The sequence below is a fragment of the Lissotriton vulgaris genome, chromosome 9 (genome assembly GCF_964263255.1).
Source record: "Lissotriton vulgaris chromosome 9, aLisVul1.2, whole genome shotgun sequence".
Lineage (NCBI taxonomy): Eukaryota > Metazoa > Chordata > Amphibia > Caudata > Salamandridae > Lissotriton > Lissotriton vulgaris.
This window is the reverse complement of record NC_141697.1, coordinates 520325027-520344292: the sequence shown is the minus strand read 5'-3', so window position 1 is coordinate 520344292 and position 19266 is coordinate 520325027.

Genomic DNA, 19266 nt, shown 5'->3' with positions numbered 1-19266 from the left:
AACCATCTTTGTGGAAAATCACAGTCTACAAACCAAGACCTTCACTAAACCCACTGCGAAAAACAGCCTACTTTCCTATAAGAGTTTTCATCCCAAACCACTAAGAGACAATCTTCCGTACAGTCAGTTTCTTAGAATTATGCGAAATTGTACCAAACAGGAGGACTACAAAGAACAAGCATTGGTACTAAGCAAAAAATTAAAAGCACGTGACTATACCCAAGCTACTATTCATAGGTGTATGAAACGCGCCAATAACCAACCGAGAGAATGTCTCCTGCAGGTTCATCCCAAAAACCATCCACCAGATCTAGTTACATGTGTAACAACTTTCAGTCCAGCCACTTACGAAATGCAAAAATTGGTGAATAAAAATTGGAAAATCCTGTCGACCGGTAAATTTGAATGGCCAAAACCCCGGTTCGCCAACAGACGAACAAAAAACCTATGAGACACCTTGGTTCACACTCGACCGAGGAGAACACAACAAATGGAAATAACAAGAGACTCCACGATGACCCCAGTTACAGGCCACTACCCCTGTGGAAACTGTATAGCCTGCAAGTACACAACCCCTTCAAAACAGCTACAACTTTCAGAGAACCTCATATGGACCCAGAGACAACACACGAACTGCAATTCAACCCACGTAATTTATATGGCTAACTGCCCCTGTGGAAAAGTCTATATCGGAATGACCTGCCGAAAAGTAAAAACACGTATAGGGGAACACAGGAGTAATATCAGGCTAAAAAAGACTACCACCAAACTGTGCGCTCATTTCATTGAGGCAGGACACACATGTGAAGAAATACGTTGTACTGTAATTGAAATGCTTACAGATAAAACACGTAATGCCGAGAAAAAGCTCTATGAAAAGGAGCAGAGATGGGTGAATCGCCTCAAAACTCACATCTGGGGCCTTAATGATAATATACCGTGGCACCAGTTTGCATAAACCAACTTTGTGTAGCCAGCCTTCTTTCTGCATCTGCATCTCATTTAAATTCACTCTAAACTAGAATATACTGCTTATGATTCCCCCTTGACTACTGCTAATATAAGATTTATCAGACTGCTAACTGTTCCATTTAAAATACACGTTCACTGCCCGTGTCCTGATGGATCATGACATCGCCCTTTGTAGTCGATAAAGTTTTCTCCTTCAATCGGAAACAATCACGTGTTTTGCTACAAATACGTGTCTCGGACGTCTACCCTTAGTCCAGGGGCAGAGTCAGCACAAGTGGCGGAAGTCTCTTCCCACGCGGGTAATGGCGGCGTAATAGCGTTCTATCCCTCACTGCAAACTAAGGGTAAGGTAGCCTGATACTGATACATTTCCTGATTTTTCTTTCCCAGCTCTGTGGCTAATTTTTAGCCGGTATCCCCTGACGAAGCCTCTTGATACTTAACATTAGGTAAGAATGCTCTCATGCCGTGAACGCCACTTAAAATAACTATTTGCAGTAACGCTTGTTGTCAATACTTGTCACACCGGGTAGTATTCAATCTCATAAGTGAGTGCTCGTTAAACGCATCGCGCTGCCAATAGTATTATATGCAACTAGAGCGCTCGCACGCACTGAATGTATAATATAATAATAACGTTCTTTTCTTTAACCAACTACACTGTTACCACCTATTCGGCAGCAGTCCCTTAAAACAATACAGGACTCTCTGCCTCCACACAGTCGCTCACATCTAGCCTCTCAGCCCTTTAGCCTTAACATGTTCCCTCTCTAAATCCACACCAGGAATGTCTGTATTGTGAATACTTAAGAAGAGACTATTACGTACTCTGGTGCCTAAATGCACACAGCTAAACGATAAAATGTATATTGTTTTCCTGTTTTTTGTCCCTCTTCTACAGATTATAAGAGATAGACTGGCCACTGACAATTTAACCAGTAAGCAATTACAGTAACTGCACAAAAGGTGTAAGTAACTATTCTATGTTTGTATGTTTGTTTAGTCCTGACGAAAGCCCTGCAGACTCCGTTGAGCCATAGGGGGCTGAAACATGTCGACACCATTTTCCAAGTTACACTTCTAGATCCAGTTACTCGATCTAGCACAAGTACCAAACATTTTATTTTTTTAGATCCACACTCATTAATAAAATCCTGGAGCGTGGACCTATTTTTAATTCACTTTTTTGGGGTCATTTTTTACTTCCCCTTTCTTTTTGATCTCTGGACACTGCAACTCTAAACCAGAGGAGCCTCTGGATGAGGCAGGCACCTAGCACGTTTTATGGTATTCAATGATAACTGCCACAACTACAATGTAGGGGCGGATGAAAGATATATACCGCAATACCAACAAAACATTGTGTTTTTGAGGATACCATAATAAGTCTAACCAAAAGTTTAGAATTGTTACAAGTGTCCATTTTCCGCACCTGATTACCTCCATCATAAAAAGTCATCAGGTGACAAAGAAGCGATCTTGTTGGGCATTCAACAGAAAGCTTTGCACCCATCCTGAAGGGCCTTGTAAATTCAAACGTGTCTGTTCCTTCTGTGGACACACCTCACATACTGAGTTTAAATGCATTTGGAATTCCAAAAAGAGATGGAAAGATAACCCTAAATCGCCAGACCAATAATCCTTTCCCCCACTGGTTCAGATTAACAAGTTACTCCCTTTGCTCAATTTATATCCCATTAGGAAGGCGGCTCAGCTACTATTTTTTTGGATTGTCCATTGGCTTCTGAATACCTGTTCAAGGAGGTCTTCCCATTCAACACTGTAGAAATTTGTTGTCAGCTTGCACTCATCAAGGGGTGGTGGCTAGATAGCTGAATAAGAAGAGCTCACTGGGCAGGATCACTGTACCTTTTGTCAAGCCCATATAGAGGCCTATAGAGGGTTCTGTTTGCTCCATGCTCGGCGTGGTTCCAAAAAAAGAGCCCAGGAAGGTTAGACTGATTCATAATCTCTGCTCTGAAAGGCTCTTCGGTTAATGATTCTATTGATCCTGATCACTGATTGGTAAAATATTCCTCTGTTGACCTGGCATTGTCCAAGCTGCGGAGGCAGGGCCCCAAGGCACTGTTAGCCAAAACTGGAAATGAGTCCGCATTCAGGCTTCTCCCAGTATACCCAGGTGATTATCACCTTTTGGGTTTCCAATTTAAGGTTCACTACTGTTATGACAAATGCATACCCATAGGTTATGCTGACTCTTGCACCTATTTCGAGCACTTTAGTTCCATGTTGCAATGGTTATTCACTTACAAAACTGGTCAATACTATATCATCCATTACCTAGATGACTTCCTGATTATGGGCCGAAATTGTTCAGAAGCATGCCACTGGACTTTGGGGGCACTCATGTCCTTGCTCTGGGCATTAAGGGTTCCCCAAGCGCCAGAGAAAACTGTGGCCCATCCACTTGCATCTGCTTTTTAGGTATAGAGATTGACATTGCCTTCAGTCAGTCTTTTGACTCAATCCTTGTCCTCAAAAAGGTCACTATGCATCAGCTCCAAGTGTTGGTGGACCAGCTTAATTTTGCATTGTGAATTATCCCTATGGGTCACCTTTTACCCGGTTAATAGTCAGATCAATGGCAGGCCTCACTCAGAAGCACCACCGTACCAGACTTCAGGCCAAAGGAAAGGAGAACTTATGGATATGGCGAAGCTCCTTGCAACAATTCAAAGGCTCAGTTGTTTTGCCCTCTCCTCCCATCTTCAATCAAACTCTACATCTCTCCACTTACTCAGCTGGTAGGGTAGGCTTTGGGGCCATACTCAAGGAGGAGTGGTGCAGAGCAGACTGGCTTGCTTCTTGGCCTGACAGTGGGGTTACAAGGAACATCACCTTCCTATAACTATTCCCAATCATGGTAGAAGTGTCCATATGGTCTGATGTTTTCAGGAACAGAAGTGTTATCTTCTAGTCCAACAACATGGCAGTAGTTGAAGCCAATAATAGTCAAGGTGCCTCCTGCAGGAAGGTTATGGGGTTTTTGAAGCACCTGGTTTCACTTTGCTTGAAAGTGCAAGTTGTGTTTAAGGTCAAACGTGGTCCAGGAGTTCAAAATAACACCACCAATGCTTTTTGTCACTCCAAGTTACAGGAATTTCAGGACTTTCACTCACAGGTAGCAGAGCGGCTCACAGAGTTTCCGACATATCTGTGGAGGATTAGAGCCCCGCCTTACCAGGTTTAGTAGCAGCTTCTCTTGCTAAGTGCACGTGGAGCCTATGAGAAGTGCTTCAGGATACATAGGTTCTTCTTAAGAGAGCAGAACTTTTCTGATTTATATTAAGCTGGCATCATTTGTCTCTTTCTCAAGACTTTGAGGTATCAGGGCAGGCCTGTTTCATATGCCAGGGCACATTTACCAGCCATCAGCTTTTTTCCAAACTGGAGGATGTACGGGATATGGGAAGCTGTTTCTTAGTAAGGAAGGCGCTAGCCGCTTGTGAAAGGTTGGGGGGCACAGTCAAAAATGGTAGGAGACCACCAACACACAGATACTGGGTGTCATTTTTAAGAGCCCCCCTAGCTTTTGCAGCTCCTCTTATGGAATAGAATTATTTGCTGCTGCATTCCCGGTTGCCTTATATGGGGACTTCAGGGCTAGCAAGTTAGTGGGCTCACTCAGAACTGGTTTTTCGGGGGTGGGGGATTACAGTGGATCAACAATCAGATTAACCAGGACAAATTCACTCTTAAGCTTAGGACGTCCAAGACTCATCCGGAGAGTAAAGAGCCCATAGTAAAGCTGAAGGTGGGCAATGGTTCCACCATCTGCCTAGTTGCTCACATAAGAGCATACATCTCTGTTTGGCACAGCATCCGTTCTTCCACGCTCTTCATTCATTCAAACTAGGCTTGCCTGTCATGCTATCAATTTTCAGCTGTATTACGCAGTGCCTTGAGGGTCACTAGGGTTGGCACAACAGGTTATTCGTCACAATCCTATAGAAGAGGGGTGGAGACTTTTGATGCAGAGGTGGGCCTTTTTACATATCGATGTCAAGTGTATAGGCAGGTGGTCATCATCTTGCTTTAAATGTTACATACATACAAAGTTGCTGTGAGTGTAGCGAATTTTTCCCTGCAAGAATTCCACTTCGTTTTTTCTTCTGCTCACTATGGTTTTCTGCTCTCTTCTAGTAGTATGCATTCCAAGGTGATGTTGGTGATCAGCCACTCCTTTGTGCGATGGGTGACCTACCAATTGCAACAGCATTGGAAGCCAAAGCCGGAAGTGCTAAAGGATGTCTTCTTCAGGTTTTGCAGAGTTAGGGACTTCCCGGTTTCTCAGTTTCGCCAGTTGGTGGGAGAGACAAAAGGTTGTGAGGGACTCTAGTTCCAGGACTTAGTAATTGTACATATTAGCGGTAATGATTTGGTGAAGGTGGGGAGTGAAACACTCAGGGGGCTCTTTCATGTGAGTTTGCTTGACTGGGTAGGGTCTTCCTGGAAGATGTCACGTGTGGTCACACATTAAGCCTAGGGCCTTTAACATGTCTGTCAGGCGCCTCAACTCGGAAATGGGAAAACTGAGCCCTTGACCAGAGCGTTTATGGATCACCCGCACAAACTGATCAGGGGTAGTCTGATGTTTCACAATGACGAGATCCACGTATCTGAACTGGGAGATGACCTATTTATTGAAGGCATACACGCATGAACCTAGAAATAGTTTTTTGGTACGGCGGTCGAAGGACCTGGTGGCCCTGGTCACCCTTCTGGTGGAAAAGGCAACACCAAGATTGCTTTTTAACAGCGGGGAGATCCACAATCTCATTCTTCTTAGGGCAGCACTGAGGGACAGCAATCCGGATTCCGATAAAAAATGTTCACAACTGCTTGGAGTGAGAATGGACGATTCATCAGTGTAAGGCAGTTGGCTGGAGCCCCTGGTCACACTTCTTGTAGCTCCTGATACAGCCTGGTGTTGGAGGGGTCGGTCAATGGACACGGACAAGGTTAGAGTGAGTGGGGACCACCTCTCAGAGATACAGGTGGTTGCATCTGTGTGGTTCTCCTGGGATGAAGGGTTGACTGGACCTTAGTGTTGGATTGTTGTGCATGTAGGCCCCAATTGTAAAGAACTGCATATACCATCTGTAGATATCATGCTGCTAGAATATGTACTCCTTTACTTAACTGTATACCGTATTTTCCGGCGTATAAGACGACCTTTTAACCCCTTAAAATTTTCTGGAAAGTCGGGGGTCGTCTTATACGCCGGGTACAACATTTTATGGTATTTTTTCATGCGCTTTTTCATAGCGAGGACTTCACTCGAAGGTGTCAGACCGCTTCACAATACGAAATAACAAGAAACAACACACCTTATGTTAAAAAATACAGCCACCGACCCTGGCAACGTCCAAAAATACAGCCACCGACCCTGGCAACGTCCACACCCAGGCCCCGCGCCATGAATTGTGCAAGTATCGAAAGCGAGCGTGTTTTTGTCATAGCGAGGACTTCACTCGAAGGTGTCAGACCGCTTCACAATAGGAAATAACAAGAAACAACACACCTTATGTCAAAAAATACAGCCACCGACCCTGGCAACGTCCACACCCAGGCCCCGCGCCATGAAGTATCGAAAGCGAGCGTTTTTTTCATAGCAAGGACTTCACTCGAAGGTGTCAAACCGCTTCACAAGCGAGCAAATGGCGCCATGAGTCTTACCTCGACTGCCGCTGCCGCTGTACACGCGCCTCCAACCGCTTGCACATCCCCAGGCAGACGAGGCAGCAGGACGAGGCAGCAGGACGTCCGAAACACGGTACATGGTAATGGGCAGCCAACGCCGAAGATGGCAGCGCCCGGTGTGTTGACACGTTTGGCACGTTTTGGCACGCTCACCTCTCCCCTTGGCATGGGCGTGGCATAGAAAGGGGACTGTACAATGTTCCCGAATGTTCCCGAAGGCAGTAGAGCACTTGCCGTGATTGGCTGGTTGTTGCTAAGAGGAAAAACAGTCTTGTGACCAGATAGTGTATTTGCCGTACCGTACGTGTGGTGTTGATTTGAAGACAGTCTCTGCACCTGTCCATTCTGTACAGCACCAGTACCGTACATCGAGTGCAAATGGCTGACAGTCAAGAACCCGGCAAGGCTCCAGCAGCACATTCCGTGCAAATGGCAGACAGCGAAGAACCCGGCAAGGCTCCAGCAGCGCATCCAGAGCAAATGGCTGGCAGTCTAGAACTCAGCAAGGCTCCAGCAGTGGCAAGGAGAAGAAAATATGAAGCCAGCTACAAACTCAAAGTTGTGGCTTTTGCCACGGAACATAATAACTGTGCTGCTGCTAGGCAATATGGAGTGACAGAGAAGATGGTTCGGGCCTGGAGAGCAAAGGAGCAAGCATTGCGGAGTATGCCAAGGGGCAAGTGTGCACTAAGAAGAGGCACCCCACATTGGCCAGAACTGGAAAAGCATGTAGCAGACATGGTGGCCGAGCATCGACAAAGCGGGTATGTCGTGACCCGAAATAAAATCCGCTTGGTTGCACTTCAGTGGGCCAAATCTAATCCCGATCTCAGCCACAGATTTAAGGCCACTGTGTCCTGGTGTACCAGATTCTTGGGAAGGCATAATCTGGTATTGCGGCAAAAGACAAAAATTGCCCAGAAATTACCAGCGGATCTTGATGCCAAAATGCATAGCTTCCATCGCTACGTCATTAGGCTGCGCAATGAACATGTGTATGCGCTAAGTAGCATCGGAAACATGGATGAAACTCCGATGAATTTTGATATGATCGCCAACAAAACTGTCCATCAAAAAGGCGAAAAGACAATTTTAATAAAAACAACAGGACATGAGAAGTCCAGTTTCACTGTGGTACTTGCATGCACAGCTGATGGTGGCAAACTGAGGCCAATGGTTATTTTTAAAAGGAAAACAATGCCGAAACTCAAGTTTCCTGCTGGTTGTTTTGTGCATGTTAATGAGAAAGGATGGATGGATGAAGAAGGGGTAAAGCTATGGCTTGATAACGTATGGAGCAGGCGACCAGGTGGACTTCTACAAAGGCGTAGTCTACTGGTGTGGGATATGTTCAGGGCTCATTTAACTCCCAGCACCAAGCAAAGGCTGGCAAGACTGAAAACGGATGCTGCTGTTATACCTGGAGGACTGACATCGTTGGTGCAGCCACTGGATGTGTGCCTAAACAAGCCATTTAAAGATCGCATCCGAGAACAGTGGAATGAGTGGATGGTTAGCGGTGAAAAAACATTCACAAAAGGAGGAAACATGCGTGTGCCACAGTTGGATGTTTTGTGCAACTTTGTCATAAAGGCCTGGAACGACATCGATGCAGAAACAGTCATAAAGTCTTTCAAGAAGTGTGGCATATCGAACTCATTAGATGGTATGGAGGACGACTATCTGTGGGAAGGTGAAGAGGATGCCGAAGAAGAGACCACATCATCTGATACGGAATTGGTACAAGATCCATACGATGACTGCCTTACAGATGTACCACAAGATCTCATAGACTTACTTATGAGATCAGATGACGAAGAGGAGGATTTTGAAGGTTTTTAAAGGGAACGTTATAAATCCTGTAGAAATCGCTTGGATTTATGGGAAGTTATGGAACGTTTAATGCACTTGCACTGTTTCATGCACTACGTTATTTATGTTTGCCGTTATTCAGAAGTGACAGTTTTTGATATGGTTTTAAATAAAATGTTTCCGAGTAAAGCAAGATTGTTTCTACAACCAATTTCTTTGCGTTCAGTCTTTCAGTTTGTAAAATAAACGCTTATAGGTACCCACTGCCCACTGATAAAGCCTTACTGCTCACCCACAGGGAGGAGGACTAGACTAATACGGTAAGTTCAAAATACCGGTACATACTCGGAATGGCTATGCTGCGCTGGAAGTGGGGGGTCGTCTTATACGGCGAGTATAGCACTAAACCTAAAATTTTTCTGCCAAAGTCGGGGGTCGTCTTATACGCCGGGTCGTCTTATACGCCGGAAAATACGGTACATACCAGTGAACTGTGATTTGTAGTTATTTTCACTTGCTGTGTTTTGATATGCGAATTTTTGGCAAATGTACCATGCTGAATAATTCTTGTTGTGTTTAGATTGCACTGTAAGAAACTTGACCCATCTTCCAAAAGCAGTTTGTTGTCTTGTCATGGACTTGTTTGGGTTTGAGGGGGTGCGGTCCAGACTGAGATCTTTGGGTCCTATCTTCAGTATGCCATATGCCTCACGGGGCGAGGCGTTAGGACCCGGGACCCTGATGGTCAAGCCCCCTCCCGCACACATGACTCTATGGCCATGGCAGGGGGGTGAGGGCATCTGGGTCATGTGTGGGCTTCCTGTTGCCGGTCCCACGAATCACTGGATCAGCGACGGGATCTGGAAGTGGCGCGCTGGACTGGTGTGTTATTTTCGCTCCCTCAGCTGCCATGTCGGGCATATTTAGGGCAAGCATGCCCTAGCCGCCTCTTTTTCCATCAGAGATCATCGCTGCGGCAGAAGCGGATCATGCAAGAGACACCCACTCACTCATCCCTCGTAGTATGAGCAGGGATATTCTTGCTCCCAAGTGCAAAAAGGTAACACCAAGATTGCTCTTCAACAGCAGTGGGGATCCTTCATCTCATTCTTCGTAGGCCAGCATTGCGGGTGAGCACAGCAATTACAGACTCCGGGAAAGAATGTTCACACCAGCTTGGGGTGAGGAGGCATGTTACAGCAGTGTAGGACACTGGGCGGTTGCCCGGCCCCTGGTCACACTTCTTGTAGCTCCTGAGACAGCCTGGTGTTGGAGAGGTGGGTCCATGGATGTGGACAAGGTTACAGTGAGTGGGGGCCACCCCTCAGAGATCCAGGTGGTTGCACCTGTGGGGTTCTTTTGGGTTCAAGGCTTGACTGGACCTTAGTGTTATTATTTTGTGAAAGGAGGCCCAATTGTAAATAACTGTATACACCATCTGTAGATATCATGCTACTAGAATATATACTCCGTTACTTAACTGTGTACATACCACAAAACTGTTACTTGTAGTTATTTATGCTTGCTGCACTTTTACTTTTAGTTGTTTACGCTTGCTATGATTTGATTTATGAGAAAAATTCTGGTTGTGTTTTAATTGTACTGTAATAAACATGAGCCATCGTCCCAAAGCAGTTGGTTGTGTTGTCATTGACTCGTTTGGGTTGGAGGGGGTGCAGTCCAGACTTGGGTATTCGGGGTCTAAAAGTATTTGTGAAAACTGAGTTTTGGATGGTTATATCAGGAAGTAACATTATAAGCTTTCCTTATGTAAACTTTTGAAATCTGTGAATTCAGGCATGCGTCATAAATTTGAACTATGATGTGTAGGTGTATTCCTACACTTGTTCGAGAGCTAGAGTTTTATGAAGGTACCCCAAGGTGAAACTTCACGAGTGATTTACACTGAAGTAACACGAGTGCCCCTTCCTGCTGGTTATTCCTGTCCCTATTGAAATCTATGTTCCCCTGGCCCTCCACGTTGCTTTGTCGCAATATTTGTGAAGTCAGAGGTCAGTGGTTTATTTGAAAGTGCTGCTTTTACGTGATAGCCTCCAGCACTCTCTATGACAACTTGTAGTGCTTGACTGGATCTCTCAACCCTAAATATTGACCCTTTCCCTTATGAGCCTTGAATCTCAGTTGAAAAATGTGTCTGTTTAAAAAAAACGTGTTTTTGCCTGTTTTCAAAGACCTATTGTCTCTAATGCATTAAAATATACATGTACAGTGGCTTTGGGTCAGCCCCTTGCTCTTAATTGGATGGTGTGCTTGTCTATCACATTTCCCGCTTCATATTGAATGACTTTCTGCCATTGCTCAATGGCTTTCCACCCTATTCTTTGTTTGTCCACCTGTGGGGCATTTCTTCTACACAGTGTCCTGAATGGAAGACTTGTGTCCTTCCCCAAGAAATGCAACAAAAAGAGGGCCCCTGTGAGGAACTGATGACAGGCAGGCAAATCAGGGTAAAGAAGCACAATAAAGGATACAAAAATATCTTTGCATCCGTTATTGTGTCCTTCCCCAGCCTGAATTCAAATGAGCACTTTTTCCTTTTTATGTTAGCATTTTTTATTTTAGAACTCCATGGAACTGAATGTCTTGCTATCTCTCACGTGTGCCGCTTACCCTTGTAAATAAAAATTAAAATGGCTGTAGCGGCATACTGTATGGATGTGCATGTGTGATTATACATGCATACGTATACATCCCCATGATGGGCCACCATCGCACCATGGCGCATACGCATACATGCGAAAAGAAATGCACATACATATCCTCACACTTTGATGATGCTGTTCAGAATAGACTAACAAGCATTTTTTTTCACTGCAGAAAATCATTGGCAAAAGCCAGAAGCAAAGCCAGCAAGTCAGAATTGTTTTTAAAAAGGCAGGACAGGTGGCTTTGCTACTGATCGTTTCTACTTGCTCTGGTGTATTAACTTTGTGGTTGCTCAGCCTGTACTGTCATAAATGTGAGTTGTTTCCCTTGTGGCACATCTGCAATGAAGGTGGTCCAGACATGCCTCTAATGATCCTTTTTCTCCTGTGGCTCATGCGTCCAGAACAGGCCATAGGCCGCAGGTGCAACAATCAATATGTTGAGATGTGGTCCATATGTTTGATGGGACTTAACTCAGATACTCACGAATCAATCTAAGGCACCAGCAGCTGCTAGTGTATGATGGGCCTATCACTTGCTCATTCTCGGGCCTCACACAATAACCTACTGTACCTGCACGGTAAGGACAACTACCGGATCAGAAGCCTTGGGAACCACCTACCATGGCGGGTGTGCACTGCAGCCTTACCAGTACAACTTGGAGTGACAATTACCTCTGTGAACTGGAGTAACATGCCACCCGGCATCAAGCACCCTAGGAGCCTCATCAGGCGAAGTAAGCACTATGTGAACTACATTTCAGTAATAAGCAAGCCAGAAAGAAATGACCACCAAACATAGCAATCAAAGGCGCAACTAGAGCCAAATTTCGGGGGGGGGGGGGGGGGGGGGGGGGTAAGAAAAAATTTCGGGGGGGGGGGGGCTGAACCTTTAATCAGTAGGCAGAGTGGAGCCGCAGGGCCTCCAACAAGGGGTGAAACAACAGCAAGGCCTAATTAAGATTCAAATGGTCTTTTAAAGACCTGTGAAACGCTCGGGTGTGGCTGTGTGTGTTCCCGGGATCTGTCTCATCCCGGGCTGCCACACACGACGGGCCCGGGAGGCAGGAGGGGGGGAAGAGGGGTGGGGGAGGGGGGTGGTAGTGGTAAGAATCCCGGTGAGTCCAATGGGTGTTGTGCGCCTGATAGCAATCCACCTCCCCACCCTCACAACTGACCTGCAGTTGGGGTTTGCTAGTTGGCTCTGTTCAGAGAACGCTAAAAGGGACGCCTGCCTCAGGTAATGTCAATCTGCTTTCGCAGTCCGCCTGGCTCCGCTGATAGCGGCCTCGTCCCCAGAAGATGACGTCAGGCATTTTAGCACCACACATTGGCGATATATATATATCACTTCCCCAACTATAATGTATGCGTTTAGTTTGCACACATCTCAGCTTTCAGACGCAGAGAAATAAAAAAATGCAGGATTTTGGCAGGATTAGGGCCTTTGAACTCTGCAAGTGAACTGGACAGACGTTTGCCGTTAATTTTAAACATATTGAAACTCGCCATATGGTCCATATTTTATACAATGCCTCAACTGTCTGCACAGCTAAATATCCTTTCTTTCATGAAGCAGCCAGCAGCATTCAATCGGTCAGAGGGCTGAACTTGACCCTTCTCCTGCCAATCTTCTTCAGCAACAACTGCAGCCGGAGGGGGTGCGGGATTTACCACCCCGGTAACTAGCAATACCCTGGGCATTCACTGGGTGCAGTAAATAATAGCAAGTCTGTGTTTTGAAAATGAGGAATTACTTGCAGGATGTGCTGCTTTTTTTCCGCTAGATACATTTCAGCAGGTTGGATCTGCCAAAATGAACCAATTGCACAGGAAGTAATGCTCGCAATCCCTGGAGTTTCGACAACCTACATAAACAAACATGAGTTTGCTAAATAATTGGAATTTAAACTATTGGTCATACTCAAACAATAAAGTGCAACTTTCCTGCCTTCTTTTAACCAGCTGCATTTATGGAGGGCAGCAGTACAGGCTATGGGGCATATTTGCAATAAAGTGGCGAAGTGTGTCATTAAGCCAAGAAGGCTAACAACACGCTCCATCGCTTTAGAAACGCAGGGCTGCACCGTATGTGTGCTGCCTAATGCACCACACATAGAAGTTTCAAAACTGCATTTTTTTAAATGATTGTTTATGTGCAGGAAGGAGGACCTTCCTGCACATAAACAATCATAGGCAATTTGCTGTTTCTATGTGTGTTTGGTTTGCTCAAACTCTCTGTACATCATCCCCCTTTGGTATCGCTTTGTTCGCCCTAAGTTGGCAGGGTATGCCCAGACGTGGGTCCCTTGCTCACTCTGCCACTGGATACAAGAAAGCCTGGCTGATGAGGGTTATGAACCCAAAACCGGTTCCAGGATGCTTGTTTCCGGTCCGGGGAAGACATGGCTTGGCAGTTCGCGCTGAACTGTTCAAATGGCGAACAGGGGCAGATTGATTTGCATATGGCCATGTCTGAACTGGGGTGTTGAAGTGAGCTAAAGAATGATGATGGATTAAACTCAGATCAGTTGACTGGGGGTGAGTGTTTGATTTGCTCAAACGCTCCATCCATCTGTAGTTCTGTGGTTCGTGAGTGAGGTTCGATGGTTCCGAACCCGTACAATTAAGGTCGTTGGAAATAGACGATTTTGATGTCAGTAGACCGCAAATGACGATTGTAGTGTGTCTGAGTGTTTTCGCATGAATCGATCAATGAGAACACTCCGTATTCGAGGATTTAGTTTGAACCTTCGGGTTCCATTTTGTGAACGGCAGCCATTTTGTATGGTTGCCCATAGGCTGATGACTGCGGCCGAGCGAGGCCTTGAGACACGTATGCCTTAGCTGACTTCTGAGTGACCTGGCCGAACTGACTCCTTGCCCGAGGCTGACCGCGCTGAGCCAGTTCCTTGTTAAACAGCTGGTCTGATAAAGATCAAAGAGTAGGACATGCCCGAGTTTACAGTACACTGCACCCACCTTTCTATCTCACTTCCAATCTGATTCTGCCTTTCCTTTACGACATAATCATTGATTTGGGTGAGGGTTTTTATGATGGGTTTGTCCGGCCTGATCCGACAAGAAACCTGGAATGTGCTTGGTCATTTCTGGTGGGCTGGACAACGGAAAGTGGGATTGTCGTCATACGCTACTTTTGAATTGCTCATTGGTCAGTTTGTATGAACGCAATGCTAATTTAGAATGTTGCCTGAGGCTTGATTTCTGGCATGAAAGACCATGCTCCGCTCATTGAATGTGTGCAGTCTCTAGCGAACCACCCGTGTGTGCTTCGTAGATCTCTGTTCCTGGTTGCAGCCAATAAACTTTGGTCTTTGACGTCATCAAGAAGTACCCTGTGTCTCTGTTTGCCAAAGCAGGGGAACTCGAAGGCATCGGGCGTTTTCCCTGACGCCGCTGGGTTCTAAAACCCGGTCCTTCAGTTGGCGCCCAACGTAGGGCGACTTCAGCGGTACCGGTCCAAGCCCGAAGATCGTGGCGAGCTTCGTGTGAAAATTCTGGAGGAAGGCCTACCACTTCATCGACCCCTGTATGTCGGCGTGATCCGAAAGTCTTTGCTGCGAGGTTCCCCGCTTTCCGACGGCTAAGAAGGACTGCTGCCCTGTTTTGGAGCCTTAGACGTTTGTAGAGCGAGACGATTGACGGGGCTTCTGGTGACGCCATCGACATTTCAGTTAAGTATGAGTGGAGCGTCTCCTAGTCCTTAGTTTGTTTTTGGTATCCTTTAGTGGATCGCTTTGATTTGGTACCTGCAGGCCCCAAAGCCAAGGGACTCGTGTATTCGCGAGACTATTGTTTTGAGATTTCCCTTTTAGTTTGAAGCTAGACTAGTGAGCAAGATGCCTGGTCTTAGCAGACTTGGAAAGATATTTGGTTGTGGTTGTTCTATGGATTCCCGGTTAGAGGATTCGTGTCCGGTTCCTCCAATTGGAACTCCTACATACGAATTGTAAGTGAAGCATGGTGTGGGCCCTATTAGCTATAATGAGATCTGGGTAAAGTATACGAGAAAAGACGTTGTCCTACAATGGCCCCGTTACGGTAGTTTTGAAACTGAGATTCTAGACAATCTCGAAGTGAAGTTGTTCAAGAAGAAAGCCCGGCCGGCAATGTTTGACTCTTTCCGCATATGGCGCAAAGAAGCCAAACAGAAAGAAATTAAGGTAGCGAAGAAGAATAAACGGGAACGAGGTATGTCAATGGTACAAGCTGCTGTTGCGTTTAGGGATAATGAGGAAGAGCAAGAGAGCGAACAGATGCTTAGGGTGAAGAAGTTAGCGGTAGATAGATGCTACCCAGTTTTGCCGCCTAAAGAGCAGGAAGATAAGAAATATCTTGCAAAAGATCCTTTAATGTCGCATCTATTGAGTTTGCCACCCCCTTATGCACAGAGTGCTACGGCACCACCGCCACCAGTTGTGGCTGTGCAACCTCCGATGGTTGTGCCACCTGTAATTCCTCCACAGCCAGCTCCTCTTCCGTTGGCTATTGTTCCTTTGGCGCAGCCTCCTCAGGGGCCGCCAACTTTGCTTCCTCCTTCGTCTACTACCCCTACGCCTACCTATAATACTCCTTCTGCTCCGACTTTGGATTCTTCTACTATTGTTCCGTCTTCCCTTATTCTTCCATCTTCTCCTTCTACTAGACAGCGAATGACTGCTGCTTTTTCTGGTTTCTTTTCTCCTTTGTTGGGACAATTGGGTATGTCTCCTGTGAATGAGAATAGACAACCGCGTAGTCAATTGCCTGATACAGATGAGCGTACAGTTTTGGAACATATGGCACGTAGATGGGTTACGTATACCTCCCAGTATGATATTGAGGGTATTATGGATGTTTTCCGGCAATGGCAAGCACCAAAGCAACGGTACGTTTTTGAAATGATGTGTGTGTTCCTCCATGAACAATGGATTGGCGAAGTGGGTAACGCTCCTGAAGAATTGTTTCGAGTGTGTTCCGAGTTTGCGAAAGGGATGATTGTGACTCTTCATGACATTGAGAGAGCGGTGTCGAGGTTGTTGTCGTTTCGTAATAATGCTCCTTCTGAGCGATTGTTTGAGCCTGATTCGCCAGTTAGGAGAAAAGCGCGTCAATATCCGATGCGTGAGGTTCCTCCGGTATGGAAGGAAGCAGTTCAAGCTAATGCTGCTTTGAATATTGTAGCTGCGCCTGCGCACTTTCAGCGAGTATGGGTACATGTTCCTTGGAAGCGTGTGGAAGTTTTAGCGATCAAGCATACTTTACCTGATCCGCGCAAAAATCCGGCGGGATATTATAAAGAGTTCACTCAAACTGTGGGTTTATGCATCATGAATTTAGCAGATATAGACATGTTGTTTGGCAATGTTGTTCAACAGCCTATCTGGAATGTGCTTCGACATACGGATCATGATCAAGAATTGGGTGATACCTGGGTTAATATTGTTGCTGCCAATCATAGACAAGTTGGAGGTGCTAAGCCTGAAGATGTGGTTGCTCAACTTCCTGGTAGAATTATTAATTTCATGAAGACTTTGATGACCGAAGTGCGTGTTAATTGGGACAAGTTGTCTGCATGCAAGCAGAAGAAAGACGAGACTGTGTCTGATTTCTTCACGCGGTACTGAAGGACTGGGCTATTTAAGGCCCAGCGGTGCCAGGGGACAACACCTGAAACCTTCGTGGGTTACCTGTTCTTCGGACCACTTATTTCGACAACAGGATCGATGAAGCGGGGTGCACCTTCCCTAGGAGATTTCACACGAAGTTCCTCACGATCGTCAGGCTTTGGACCGGTACCACATGATGTCGCCCCACGTTGGGCGCCAACTGAAGGACTGGGCTATTTAAGGCCCAGCGGTGCCAGGGGACAACACCTGAAACCTTCGTGGGTTACCTGTTCTGGTGTACAAATCACAGAGACACGGGACACTTCCTTCGACGTCAAAGATCAGCGTTTATTTACTGCAGGGACACAGAAATCGCTAGAAGTACAACAAAGTGTATGTTCAGAGAGTCTGCTTCGAATTGCAAAAGTGGATCGCTCCTTTTATACACATTTTCGCCATTGCACAACATACGAACAAAAGGTTACAACTCAGTTCCCACAGTAAACTTCAAAAGGGTCGCATTCATGTTTCAGAAGCCCGGAACATAATTACAGTAGCATTGCCGGTTCCCAACTGTAAAAGCACGCTATCCCACCATTTGGCACATTCCATTCTGGTTGTAAACAAGCGAAGAGAAGGGACAGAAACAGGTGCAAGGAAAACAAAGACAGACAACAGATTGAAAAGAGTTTGGGGCAATATCGGAAGCATGATCACAAGATCAAAGGATTCGAGCCTAGCGCATGCAAGGCTGAAACAATAGACCAGCACGGCAAGATGAGCCTCGAGCGGAGCCATCTGCCTTTGCCGTGTCATTTCCCCAGTCATAAAGACACACTCAAAGGAATATGCATCTTCCGCAAGAGCTTGGGAGTCCCAGGGTCATCAGGCGGACATTGTTCGTTCGCCGGCTACATAAGGGCAAGAAACAAAATGGATGCCGTATCTAAAATGGAACCCGAGGGTTCAGATGAAGAAACCCGTAAATAAGACAAACCCTTCTAAGTAGTGTAGCGAAAACACGTACACCCACTAAACTCGTCATTTGCCGTTCGTCGATACCAAACTCATCCATATTCGATCAAGCCCAAAACGTCATTACGATTCTCACGAAACCTCAGACGCTCCTTTTGCCCTCATGTAGGCAAGCACTAGTCGAAATCAGAATCAATATCGATATTCATCAGATCGTTCAGATGTTGCTGGAACATTATCTTATCCATCAATGTCTCTCTGGTAACGGGAAACATCACTTACAACGCAACTTTTACAACGACATACCATTACAACGCAACTTTTACATCGCAAAAACTTTTACAACGCATGTATTTACAACGCATGTTTTTACAACGCAGGTACCTTTACAACGCATACCATTACAACGTAAGTATTGGTAAGTATATAATTATATTTTAAATGTTATATGTTTGGGGTAAAGGGGTATTTTTAGGGTTCAGGGTCAGTTTTGGGTTTTTGGGTAAAGGGGTATTTTTGGGGTTCAGGGTCAGTTTTTAGTTTTTGGGTAAAGGGGTATTTTTGGGGTTCAGGGTCAGTTTTTAGTTTTTGGGTAAAGGGGTATTTTTAGGGTTCAGGGTCAGTTTTTAGTTTTTGGGTAAAGGGGTATTTTTGGGGTTCAGGGTCAGTTTTTAGTTTTTGGGTAAAGGGGTATTTTTGGGGTTCAGGGTCAGTTGTTAGTTTTTGGGTAAAGGGGTATTTTTGGGGTTCAGGGTCAGTTTTTAGTTTTTGGATAAAGGGGTATTTTTGGGGTTCAGGGTCAGTTTTTAGTTTTTGGGTAAAGGGGTATTTTTGGGGTTCAGGGTCAGTTTTTAGTTTTTGGGTAAAGGGGTATTTTTGGGGTTCAGGGTCAGTTTTTAGTTTTTGGGTAAAGGGGTATTTTTAGGGTTCAGGGTCAGTTTTTAGTTTTTGGGTAAAGGGGTATTTTTGGGGTCAGGGTCAGTTTTTAGTTTTTGGATAAAGGGTTTTTTTGGGGTTCAGGGTCAGTTTTTAGTTTTTGGGTAAAGGGGTATTTTTGGGGTTCAGGGTCAGTTTTTAGTTTTTGGATAAAGGGGTATTTTTGGGGTTCAGGGTCAGTTTTTAGTTTTTGGGTAAAGGGGTATTTTTGGGGTTCAGGGTCAGTTTTTAGTTTTTGGATAAAGGGGTATTTTTGGGGATCAGGGTCAGTTTTTAGTTTTTGGGTAAAGGGGTATTTTTGGGGTTCAGGGTCAGTTTTTAGTTTTTGGGTAAAGGGGTATTTTTGGGGTTCAGGGTCAGTTTTTAGTTTTTGGGTAAAGGGGTATTTTTAGGGTTCAGGGTCAGTTTTTAGTTTTTGGGTAAAGGGGAATTTTTGGGGTTCAGGGTCAGTTTTTAGTTTTTGGGTAAAGGGGTATTTTTGGGGTTCAGGGTCAGTTTTGGGTTTTTGGGGTACAGGGGTACAGGGTAAAAATAAATTAAAATTAAATTTAAATTAAATTACATTAAATTAT